Genomic DNA, 13,486 nt, shown 5'->3' with positions numbered 1-13,486 from the left:
ACCTGGCTGAGATGGGGGGGACGCATACTTCACCTGGCTGAGATGGGGTGAGAGATGCATACTTCACCTGGCTGAGATGGGGGGAGAGATGCATACTTCACCTGGCTGAGATGGGGTGAGAGATGCATACTTCACCTGGCTGAGATGGGGGGGAGATGCATACTTCACCTGGCTGAGATGGGGGGAGATGCATACTTCACCTGGCTGAGATGGGGGGAGAGATGCATACTTCACCTGGCTCAGATGGAGGGGAGATGCATACTTGCCCTGGCTGAGATGGGGGGGGGGGACATGCATACTTCACCTGGCTGAGATGGGGGGGAGAGATGCATACTTCACCTGGCTGAGATGGGGTGAGAGATGCATACTTCACCTGGCTGAGATGGGGTGAGAGATGCATACTTCACCTGGCTGAGATGGGGGGGAGATGCATACTTCACTTAGCTGAGATGGGGGGAGATGCATACTTCACCTGGCTGAGATGGGGGGGAGAGATGCATACTTCACCTGGCTGAGATGGGGGGGAGATGCATACTTGCCCTGGCTGAGATGGGGGGGACATGCATACTTCACCTGGCTGAGATGGAGGGGGAGATGCATACTTCACCTGGCTGAGATGGGGGGAGAGATGCATACTTCACCTGGCTGAGATGGGGGGATGCATACTTCACCTGGCTGAGGTGCGGGGGGGGAGTTGCATACTTCACCTGGCTGTGATGGGGGGGAGATGCATACTTCACCTGGCTGAGATGGGGGGGGTTGCATACTTCACCTGGCTGAGATGGGGAGGGAGAGATGCATACTTTACCTGGCTGAGATGGGGTGAGAGATGCATACTTCACCTGGCTGAGATGTCGGGGGGAGATGCATACTTCACCTGGCTGAGATGGGGGGGATGCATACTTCACCTGGCTGAGATTGGGGGGGGTGCATACTTCACCTGCCTGAGATGGGGGGGATGCATACTTCACCTGGCTGAGATGGGGAGGGGAGAGATGCATACTTCACCTGGCTGAGATGGGGGGGAGAGATGCATACTTCACCTGGCTGAGATGGGGGGAGAGATGCATACTTCACCTGGCTGAGATGGGGGGGAGAGATGCATACTTTACCTGGCTGAGATGGGGAGGGGAGAGATGCATACTTCACCTGGCTGAGATGGGGGGATGCATACTTCACCTGGCTGAGATGGGGGGTGGGGAGAGATGCATACTTCACCTGGCTGAGATGGGGGGAGATGCATATTTCACCTGGCTGAGATGGGGGGGAGCGATGCATACTTCACCAGGCTGAGATGGGGGGGGGGAGAGATGCATATTTCACCTGGCTGAGATTGTGGGGGGGAGCGATGCATACTTCACCTGGCTGAGATGGGGGGGAGAGATGCATACTTGACCTGGCTGAGATGGGGGGGGAGATGCATACTTCACCTGGCTGAGATGGGGGGGTATAGCTGCATACTTCACCTGGCTGAGATGGGGGGATGCATACTTCACCTGGCTGTGATGGGGGAGATGCATACTTCACCTGGCTGAGATGGGGGGTGTGCATACTTGACCTGGCTGAGATGGGGAGGGAGAGATGCATACTTTACCTGGCTGAGATGGGGGGAGAGATGCATACTTCACCTTGCTGAGATGTGGTGGGGGAGATGCATACTTCACCTGGCTGAGATGGGGGATGCATACTTCACCTGGCTGAGATTGGGGGGGGAGATGCATACTTCACCAGCCTGAGATGGGGGGGGGGAGAGATGCATACTTGACCTGGCTGAGATGGGGGGGAGATGCATACTTGACCTGGCTGAGATGGGGGGGTATAGCTGCCTACTTCACCTGGCTGAGATGGGGGATGCATACTTCACCTGGCTGAGGTGCGGGGGGGGAGATACATACTTCACCTGGCTGAGATGGGGGGGAGAGATGCATACTTCATCTGGCTGAGATGGGGGGGAGAGATGCATACTTCACCTGGCTGAGATGGGGGGGAGAGATGCATACTTTACCTGGCTGAGATGGGGAGGGGAGAGATGCATACTTCACCTGGCTGAGATGGGGGGATGCATACTTCACCTGGTTGAGATGGGGGGTGGGGAGAGATGCATACTTCACCTGGATGAGATGGGGGGGAGAGATGCATACTTCACCTGGCTGAGATGGCGGGGGAGATGCATATTTCACCTGGCTGAGATGGTGAGATGGGGGCAGAGATGCATACTTCACCTGGCTGAGATGGGGGGGGAGAGGTGCATACTTCACCTGGCTGAGATGGGGGGAGAGATGCATACTTCACCTGGCTGAGATGGGGGGAGAGATGCATACTTCACCTGGATGAGATGGGGGGGAGAGATGCATTCTTCACCTGGCTGAGATGGGGGGATGCATACTTCACCTGGCTGAGATGGGGGGGAGATGCATACTTCACCTGGCTGAGATGGGGGGAGAGATGCATACTTCACCTGGCTGAGATGGGGGGAGAGATGCATACTTCACCTGGCTGAGATGGGGGGGAGATGCATACTTCACCTGGCTGAGATGGGGGGGAGAGATGCATACTTCACCTGGCTGAGATGGTGGGAGAGATGCATACTTCACCTGGCTGAGATGGGGGGGAGAGGTGCATACTTCACCTGACTGAGATGGGGGGAGAGATGCATACTTCACCTGGCTGAGATGGGGGGAGATGCATACTTCACCTGGCTGAGATGGGGGGGGGGACATGCATACTTCACCTGGCTGAGATGTGGGGAGAGATGCATACTTCACCTGGCTGAGATGGGTGAGAAATGCATACTTCACCTGGCTGAGATGGGGTGAGAGATGCATACTTCACCTGGCTGAGATGGGGGGGAGATACATACTTCACCTGGCTGAGATGGAGGGGGAGATGCATACTTCACCTGGCTGAGATGGGGGGGAGATGCATACTTCACCTGGCTGAGATGGGGGGAGATGCATACTTCACCTGGCTGAGATGGGGGGAGAGATGCATACTTCAACTGGCTCAGATGGGGGGGAGATGCATACTTGCCCTGGCTGAGATGGGGGGGGACATGCATACTTCACCTGGCTGAGATGGGGGGGGGGAGAGATGCATACTTCACCTGGCTGAGATGGGGTGAGAGATGCATACTTCACCTAGCTGAGATGGGGTGAGAGATGCAATCCTTCACCTGGCTGAGATGGGGGGGAGATGCATACTTCACCTGGCTGAGATGGGGGGAGATGCATACTTCACCTGGCTGAGATGGGGGGGAGAGATGCATACTTCACCTGGCTGAGATGGGGGGGAGATGCATACTTGCCCTGGCTGAGATGGGGGGGACATGCATACTTCACCTGGCTGAGATGGAGGGGGAGATGCATACTTCACCTGGCTGAGATGGGGGGAGAGATGCATACTTCACCTGGCTGAGATGGGGGGATGCATACTTCACCTGGCTGAGGTGCGGGGGGGGAGTTGCATACTTCACCTGGCTGTGATGGGGGGGAGATGCATACTTCACCTGGCTGAGATGGGGGGGGTTGCATACTTCACCTGGCTGAGATGGGGAGGGAGAGATGCATACTTTACCTGGCTGAGATGGGGGGAGAGATGCATACTTCACCTGGCTGAGATGTCGGGGGGAGATGCATACTTCACCTGGCTGAGATGGGGGGGATGCATACTTCACCTGGCTGAGATTGGGGGGGGATGCATACTTCACCTGCCTGAGATGGGGGGGATGCATACTTCACCTGGCTGAGATGGGGAGGGGAGAGATGCATACTTCACCTGGCTGAGATGGGGGGGGAGAGATGCATACTTCACCTGGCTGAGATGGGGGTAGAGATGCATACTTCACCTGGCTGAGATGGGGGGGAGAGATGCATACTTTACCTGGCTGAGATGGGGAGGGGAGAGATGCATACTTCACCTGGCTGAGATGGGGGGATGCATACTTCACCTGGCTGAGATGGGGGGTGGAGAGAGATGCATACTTCACCTGGCTTAGATGGGGGGGAGAGATGCATACTTCACCTGGCTGAGATGGGGAGGAGATGCATATTTCACCTGGCTGAGATGGTGAGATGGGGGCAGAGATGCATACTTCACCTGGCTGAGATGGGGGGAGAGATGCATACTTCACCTGGATGAGATGTGGGGAGAGATGCATGCTTCACCTGGCTGAGATGGGGGGATGCATACTTCACCTGGCTGAGATGGGGGGAGATGCATACTTCACCTGGCTGAGATGGGGGGGTGCATACCTCACCTGGCTGAGATGGGGGGGAGATGCATACTTCACCTGGCTGAGAGGGTGGGGAGATGCATACTTCACCTGGCTAAGATGGGGGGATGCATACTTCACCTGGCTGAGATGGGGGGAGAGATTCATACTTCACCTGGCTGAGATGGGGGGGAGATGCATACTTCACCTTGCTGAGATGGGCGGGAGAGATTCATACTTCACGTGGCTGAGATGGGGGGGCGAGATGCATACATCACCTGGCTGAGATGGGGGGGAGATGCATACTTCACCTGGCTGAGATGGGGGGGAGATGCATACTTCACCTCACCGAGATGCGGGAGAGATGCATATTTCACCTGGCTGAGATGGGGGGAGATGCATACTTCACCTGGCCGAGATGGGGGGAGAGATGCATACTTCACCTGGCTGAGATGGGGGGGGATGCATACTTCACCTGGCTGAGATGGGGGGAGATGCATACTTCACCTGGCTGAGATGGGGGGAGATGCATACTTCACCTGGCTGAGATGGGGGGAGAGATGCATAGTTCACCTGGCTGAGATGGGGGGGAGATGCATACTTCACCTGGCTGAGAAGGGGGAGATGCATACTTCACCTGGCTGAGATGGGGAGAGATGCATACTTCACCTGGCTGAAATGGGGGGGGGAGAGATGCATACTTCACCTGGCTGAGATGGGGGATGGGGGGGAGATGCATACTTCACCTGGCTGAGATGGGGGATGGGGGGGAGATACATACTTCACCTGGCTGAGATGGGGGGATGCATACTTCACCTGGCTGAGATGGGGGGAGATGCATACTTCACCTGGCTGAGATGGGGGGGAGGGATGCATACTTCACCTGGCTGAGATGCGGGGAGAGATATGCATACTTTATCTGGCTGAGATGGGGGGGAGATGCATACTTCACCTGGCTGAGATGGGGGGAGATGCATACTTCACCTCGCTCAGATGGGGGGGAGATGCATACTTCACCTGGCTGAGATGGGGGGAGAGATGCATACTTCACCTGGCTGAGATGGGGGGAGATGCATGCTTCACCTGGCTGAGATGGGGGGAGATGCATACTTCACCTGGCTGAGATGGGGGGAGATGCATACTTCACCTGGCTGAGATGGGGGGAGAGATTCATACTTCACCTGGCTGAGATGGGGGGGAGATGCATACTTCACCTGGCTGAGATGGGGGGAGAGATGCATACTTCACCTGGCTGAGAGGGTGGGGAGATGCATACTTCACCTGGCTAAATGGGGGGATGCATACTTCACCTGGCTGAGATGGGGGGAGAGATTGATACTTCACCTGGCTGAGATGGGGGGAGATGCATACTTCACCTTGCTGAGATGGGCGGGAGAGATTCATACTCCACGTGGCTGAGATGGGGGGGCGAGATGCATACGTCACCTGGCTGAGATGGGGGGGGAGATGCATACTTCACCTGGCTGAGATGGGGGGAGATGCATACTTCACCTGGCCGAGATGCCGGAGAGATGCATATTTCACCTGGCTGAGATGGGGGGAGATGCATACTTCACCTGGCCGAGATGGGGGAGAGATGCATACTTCACCTGGCTGAGATGGGGGGGATGCATACTTCACCTGGCTGAGATGGGGGAGAAATGCATACTTCACCTGGCTGAGATGGGGGGAGATGCATACTTCACCTGGCTGAGATGGGGGGAGATGCATACTTCACCTGGCTGAGATGGGGGGAGAGATGCATAGTTCACCTGGCTGAGATGGGGGGGGAGATGCATACTTCACCTGGCTGAGAAGGGGGAGATACATACTTCACCTGGCTGAGATGGGGAGAGATGCATACTTCACCTGGCTGAAATGGGGGGGAGATGCATACTTGACCTGGCTGAGATGGGGGGGGGGAGAGATGCATACTTCACCTGGCTGAGATTGGTGATGGGGGGATGCATACTTCACCTGGCTGAGATGGGGGATGGGGGGAGATGCATACTTCACCTGGCTGAGATGGGGGATGGGGGGGAGATGCATACTTCACCTGGCTGAGATGGGGGGATGCATACTTCACCTGGCTGAGATGGGGGGAGATGCATACTTCACCTGGCTGAGATGGGGGGGGAGATGCATACTTCACCTGGCTGAGATGGGGGGAGAGATGCATACTTCACCTGGCTGAGATGGGGGGTGGGGAGAGATGCATACTTCACCTGGCTGAGATGGGGGGGAGGGATGCATACTTCACCTGGCTGAGATGCGGGGAGAGATATGCATACTTTATCTGGCTGAGATGGGGGGGAGATGCAAACTTCACCTGGCTGAGATGGGGGGAGATGCATACTTCACCTGGCTCAGATGGGGGGGAGATGCATACTTCACCTGGCTGAGATGGGGGAGAGATGCATACTTCACCTGGCTGAGATGGGGGGGAGATGCATGCTTCACCTGGCTGAGATGGGGGGGAGATGCATACTTCACCTAGCTGAGATGGGGGGGAGATGCATACTTCACCTGGCTGAGATGGGGGGAGAGATTCATACTTCACCTGGCTGAGATGGGGGGGAGATGCATACTTCACCTGGCTGAGATGGGGGGGGGAGAGATGCATACTTCACCTGGCTGCGATGGGGGGGAGAGATGCATACTTCACCTTGCTGAGATGGGCGGGAGAGATTCATACTTCACGTGGCTGAGATGGGGGGAGATGCATACTTCACCTGGCTGAGATGGGGGAGAGATGCATATTTCACCTGGCTGAGATGGGGGGGAGATGCATACTTCACCTGGCTGAGATGGGGGGAGATGCATACTTCACCTGGCCGAGATGGGGGAGAGATGCATATTTCACCTGGCTGAGATGGGGGGAGATGCATACTTCACCTGGCCGAGATGGGGGGAGAGATGCATACTTCACCTGGCTGAGATGGGGGGGATGCATACTTCACCTGGCTGAGATGGGGGGAGCGATGCATACTTCACCTGGCTGAGATGGGGGGGAGATGCATACTTCACCTGGCTGAGATGGGGGGAGCGATGCATACTTCACCAGGCTGAGATGGGGGGGGAGAGATGCATATGTCACCTGGCTGAGATTGTGGGGGGAGCGATGCATACTTCACCTGGCTGAGATGGGGGAGAGATGCATACTTGACCTGGCTGAGATGGGGGGGAGATGCATACTTCACCTGGCTGAGATGGGGGGGTATAGCTGCATACTTCACCTGGCTGAGATGGGGGGGATGCATACCTCACCTGGCTGAGGTGGGGGGGAGATGCATACTTCACCTGGCTGTGGCGGGAGAGATGCATACTTCACCTGGCTGAGATGGGGAGGGAGAGATGCATACTTTACCGGGCTGAGATGGGGGGGGGGGAGATGCATACTTCACCTTGCTGAGATGTGGTGGGGGAGATGCATACTTCACCTGGCTGAGATGGGGGATGCATACTTCACCTGGCTGAGATTGGGGGGGGGGGAGATGCATACTTCACCAGCCTGAGGTGGGGGGGGAGAGATGCATACTTGACCTGGCTGAGATGGGGGGGAGATGCATACTTCACCTGGCTGAGATGGGGGGGTATAGCTGCCTACTTCACCTGGCTGAGATGGGGGGATGCATACTTCACCTGGCTGAGGTGCGGGGGGGGGAGATACATACTTCACCTGGCTGAGATGGGGGGGAGAGATGCATACTTCACCTGGCTGAGATGGGGGGAGAGATGCATACTTCACCTGGCTGAGATGGGGGGGAGAGATGCATATTTTACCTGGCTGAGATGGGGAGGGGAGAGATGCATACTTCACCTGGCTGAGATGGGGGGATGCATACTTCACCTGGTTGAGATGGGGGGTGGGGAGAGATGCATACTTCACCTGGCTGAGATGGGGGGGAGAGATGCATACTTCACCTGGCTGAGATGGGGGGGGGGGAGATGCATATTTCACCTGGCTGAGATGGTGAGATGGGGGCAGAGATGCATACTTCACCTGGCTGAGATGGGGGGGGGAGAGGTGCATACTTCACCTGGCTGAGATGGGGGGAGAGATGCATACTTCACCTGGCTGAGATGGGGGGAGAGATGCATACTTCACCTGGATGAGATGAGGGGGAGAGATGCATTCTTCACCTGGCTGAGATGGGGGAATGCATACTTCACCTGGCTGAGATGGGGGGGAGATGCATACTTCACCTGGCTGAGATGGGGGGAGAGATGCATACTTCACCTGGCTGAGATGGGGGAGAGATGCATACTTCACCTGGCTGAGACGGGGGGGAGATGCATACTTCACCTGGCTGAGATGGGGGGGAGAGATGCATACTTCACCTGGCTGAGATGGGGGGAGAGATGCATACTTCACCTGGCTGAGATGGGGGGAGAGGTGTATACTTCACCTGACTGAGATGGGGGGGAGAGATGCATACTTCACCTGGCTGAGATGGGGGGAGATGCATACTTCACCTGGCTGAGATGGGGGGGACATGCATACTTCACCTGGCTGAGATGGGGGGAGAGATGCATACTTCACCTGGCTGAGATGGGGTGAGAAATGCATACTTCACCTGGCTGAGATGGGGGGGAGATGCATACTTCACCTGGCTGAGATGGGGTGAGAGATGCATACTTCACCTGGCTGAGATGGGGGGGGAGATGCATACTTCACCTGGCTGAGATGGAGGGGGAGATGCATACTTCACCTGGCTGAGATGGGGGGAGAGATGCATACTTCACCTGGATGAGATGGGGTGAGAGATGCATACTTCACCTGGCTGAGATGGGGGGGACGCATACTTCACCTGGCTGAGATGGGGTGAGAGATGCATACTTCACCTGGCTGAGATGGGGGGGAGAGATGCATACTTCACCTGGCTGAGATGGGGTGAGAGATGCATACTTCACCTGGCTGAGATGGGGGGGAGATGCATACTTCACCTGGCTGAGATGGGGGAGATGCATACTTCACCTGGCTGAGATGGGGGGAGAGATGCATACTTCACCTGGCTCAGATGGGGGGAGATGCATACTTGCCCTGGCTGAGATGGGGGGGGACATGCATACTCCACCTGGCTGAGATGGGGGGGAGAGATGCATACTTCACCTGGCTGAGATGGGGTGAGAGATGCATACTTCACCTAGCTGAGATGGGGTGAGAGATGCATACTTCACCTGGCTGAGATGGGGGGGAGATGCATACTTCACCTGGCTGAGATGGGGGGAGATGCATACTTCAACTGGCTGAGATGGGGGGGAGAGATGCATACTTCACCTGGCTGAGATGGGGGGGAGATGCATACTTGCCCTGGCTGAGATGGGGGGGACATGCATACTTCACCTGGCTGAGATGGAGGGGGAGATGCATACTTCACCTGGCTGAGATGGGGGAGAGATGCATACTTCACCTGGCTGAGATGGGGTGAGAGATGCATACTTCACCTAGCTGAGATGGGGTGAGAGATGCATACCTCACCTCGCTGAGATGGGGGGGTGCATACTTCACCTGGCTGAGATGGGGTGAGAGATGCATACTTCACATGGCTGATATGGGGGGGGGGGAGATGCATACTTCACCTGGCTGAGATGGGGGGGGAGATGCATACTTCACCTGGCTGAGATGGGGGGGATGCATACTTCACCTGGCTGAGATGGGGGGGAGAGATGCATACTTTACCTGGCTGAGATGGGGGGAGAGATGCATACTTCACCTGGCTGAGATGGGGGGGAGAGATGCATACTTCACCTGGCTGAGATGGGGTGAGAGATGCATAATTCACCTGGCTGAGATGGGGGGAGATGCATACTTCACCTGGCTGAGATGGGGGGGAGATGCATACTTCACCTGGCTGAGATGGGGCGGGGAGATGCATACTTCACCTGGCTGGGATGGGGTGAGAGATGCATACTTCACCTGGCTGAGATGGGGGGGAGAGATGCATACTTCACCTGGCTGAGATGGGGTGGGAGATGCATACTTCACCTGGCTGAGATGGGGGGGACATGCATACTTCACCTGGCTGAGATGGAGGGGGAGATGCATACTTCACCTGGCTGAGATGGGGGGAGAGATGCATACTTCACCTGGCTGAGATGGGGTGAGAGATGCATACTTCACCTAGCTGAGATGGGGTGAGAGATGCATACCTCACCTCGCTGAGATGGGGGGGTGCATACTTCACCTGGCTGAGATGGGGTGAGAGATGCATACTTCACATGGCTGATATGGGGGGGGGGAGATGCATACTTCACCTGGCTGAGATGGGGGGGAGATGCATACTTCACCTGGCTGAGATGGGGGGGATGCATACTTCACCTGGCTGAGATGGGGGGGAGAGATGCATACTTTACCTGGCTGAGATGGGGGGAGAGATGCATACTTCACCTGGCTGAGATGGGGGGGAGAGATGCATACTTCACCTGGCTGAGATGGGGTGAGAGATGCATAATTCACCTGGCTGAGATGGGGGGAGATGCATACTTCACCTGGCTGAGATGGGGGGGAGATGCATACTTCACCTGGCTGAGATGGGGCGGGGAGATGCATACTTCACCTGGCTGAGATGGGGGGGGGAGATGCATACTTCACCTGGCTGAGATGGGGGAGATGCATACTTCACCTGGCTGAGATGGGGGGGGAGATGCATACTTCACCTGGCTGAGATGGGGGGGAGATGCATAATTCACCTGGCTGAGATGTAGGGGGAGATGCATACTTCACCTGGCTGAGATGGGGGGAGAGATGCATACTTCACCTGGCTGAGATGGGGGGGAGATGCATATTTCACCTGGCTGAGATGGGGTGAGAGATGCATACTTCACCTGGCTGAGATGGGGGGGGAGATGCATACTTCACCTGGCTGAGATGGGGTGAAAGATGCATACTTCACCTGGCTGAGATGGGGGGGATGCATAGTTCACCTAGCTGAGATGGAGGGGAGATGCATACTTCTCCTGGCTTAGATAGGGGGAGAGATGCATACTTCACCTGGCTGAGATGGGGGGGAGATGCATACTTGCCCTGGCTGAGATGGGGGGGGACATGCATACTTCACCTGGCTGAGATGGGGGGAGATGCATACTTCACCTGGCTGAGATGGGGTGAGAGATGCATACTTCACCTGGCTGAGATGGGGGGGGGAGATGCATACTTCACCTGGCTGAGATGGGGGGGGTGCATACTTCACCTGGCTGAGATGGGGGTGTATAGCTGCATACTTCACCTGGCTGAGATGGGGGGAGATGCATACTTCACCTGGCTGAGATGGGGGTGGGGGAGATGCATACTTCACCTGGCTGAGATGGGGGGGAGATGCATAATTCACCTGGCTGAGATGTAGGGGGAGATGCATACTTCACCTGGCTGAGATGGGAGGAGAGATGCATACTTCACCTGGCTGAGATGGGGTGAGAGATGCATACTTCACCTGGCTGAGATGGGGGGATGCATACTTCACCTGGCTGAGATGGGGGGAGAGATGCATACTTCACCTGGCTGAGATGGGGTGAGAGATGCGCACTTCACCTGGCTGAGATGGGGGGGAGGAGATGCATACTTCACCTGGCTGAGATGGGGGGAGATGCATACTTCACCTGGCTGAGATGGGGGGGGAGATGCATACTTCACCTGGCTGAGATTGGGGGGGGTGCATACTTGCCCTGGCTGAGATGGGGGGGGACATGCATACTTCACCTGGCTGAGATGGGGGGAGAGATGCATACTTCACCTGGCTGAGATGGGGGGTGAGAGATGCATACTTCACCTGGCTGAGATGGGGTGAGAGATGCATACTTCACATGGCTGAGATGGGGGGGGTGCATACTTCACCTGGCTGAGATGGGGGGGAGATGCCTACTTCACCTAGCTGAGATGGGGGGGGAGATGCATACTTTACCTGGCTGAGATGGGGGAGAGATGCATACTTCACCTGGCTGAGATGGGGGGAGAGATGCATACTTCACCTGGCTGAAATGGGGGGGGAGATGCATAATTCACCTGGCTGAGATGGGGGTGAGAGATGCATACTTCACCTGGCTGAGATGGGGGGGATGCATACTTCACCTGGCTGAGATGGGGGGTGGGGAGAGATGCATACTTCACCTGGCTGAGATGGGGGGGAGAGATGCATACTTCACCTGGCTGATATGGGGGGGAGAGATGCATACTTCACCAGGCTGAGATGGGGGGAGAAATGCATACTTCACCTGGCTGAGATGGAGGGGGAGATTCATACTTCACCTGGCTGAGATGGGGGGAGAGATGCATACTTCACCTGGATGAGATGGGGTGAGAGATGCATACTTCACCTGGCTGAGATGGGGTGAGAGATGCATACTTCACCTGGCTGAGATGGGGGGGAGAGATGCATACTTCACCTGGCTGAGATGGGGTGAGAGATGCATACTTCACCTGGCTGAGATGGGGGGGAGATGCATACTTCACCTGGCTGAGATGGGGGAGATGCATACTTCACCTGGCTGAGATGGGGGGAGAGATGCATACTTCACTTGGCTCAGATGGGGGGAGATGCATACTTGCCCTGGCTGAGATGGGGGGGGACATGCATACTTCACCTGGCTGAGATGGGGGGGAGAGATGCATACTTCACCTGGCTGAGATGGGGTGAGAGATGCATACTTCACCTAGCTGAGATGGGGTGAGAGATGCATACTTCACCTGGCTGAGATGGGGGGGAGATGCATACTTCACCTGGCTGAGATGGGGGGAGATGCATACTTCAACTGGCTGAGATGGGGGGGAGAGATGCATACTTCACCTGGCTGAGATGGGGGGGAGATGCATACTTGCCCTGGCTGAGATGGGGGGGACATGCATACTTCACCTGGCTGAGATGGAGGGGGAGATGCATACTTCACCTGGCTGAGATGGGGGGAGAGATGCATACTTCACCTGGCTGAGATGGGGTGAGAGATGCATACTTCACCTAGCTGAGATGGGGTGAGAGATGCATACTTCACCTCGCTGAGATGGGGGGGTGCATACTTCACCTGGCTGAGATGGGGTGAGAGATGCATACTTCACATGGCTGAGATGGGGGGGAGATGCATACTTCACCTGGCTGAGATGGGGGGGAGATGCATACTTCACCTGGCTGAGATGGGGGGGATGCATACTTCACCTGGCTGAGGTGGGGGGGAGAGATGCATACTTTACCTGGCTGAGATGGGGGGAGAGATGCATACTTCACCTGGCTGAGATGGGGGGGAGAGATGCATACTTCACCTGGCTGAGATGGGGTGAGAGATGCA

This window comes from Ambystoma mexicanum, chromosome 3p (assembly GCF_040938575.1).
Source record: "Ambystoma mexicanum isolate Mex_15411 chromosome 3p, UKY_AmexF1_1, whole genome shotgun sequence".
Classification (NCBI taxonomy): Eukaryota; Metazoa; Chordata; class Amphibia; order Caudata; family Ambystomatidae; genus Ambystoma; species Ambystoma mexicanum.
This window is presented reverse-complemented; position numbering follows the sequence as displayed.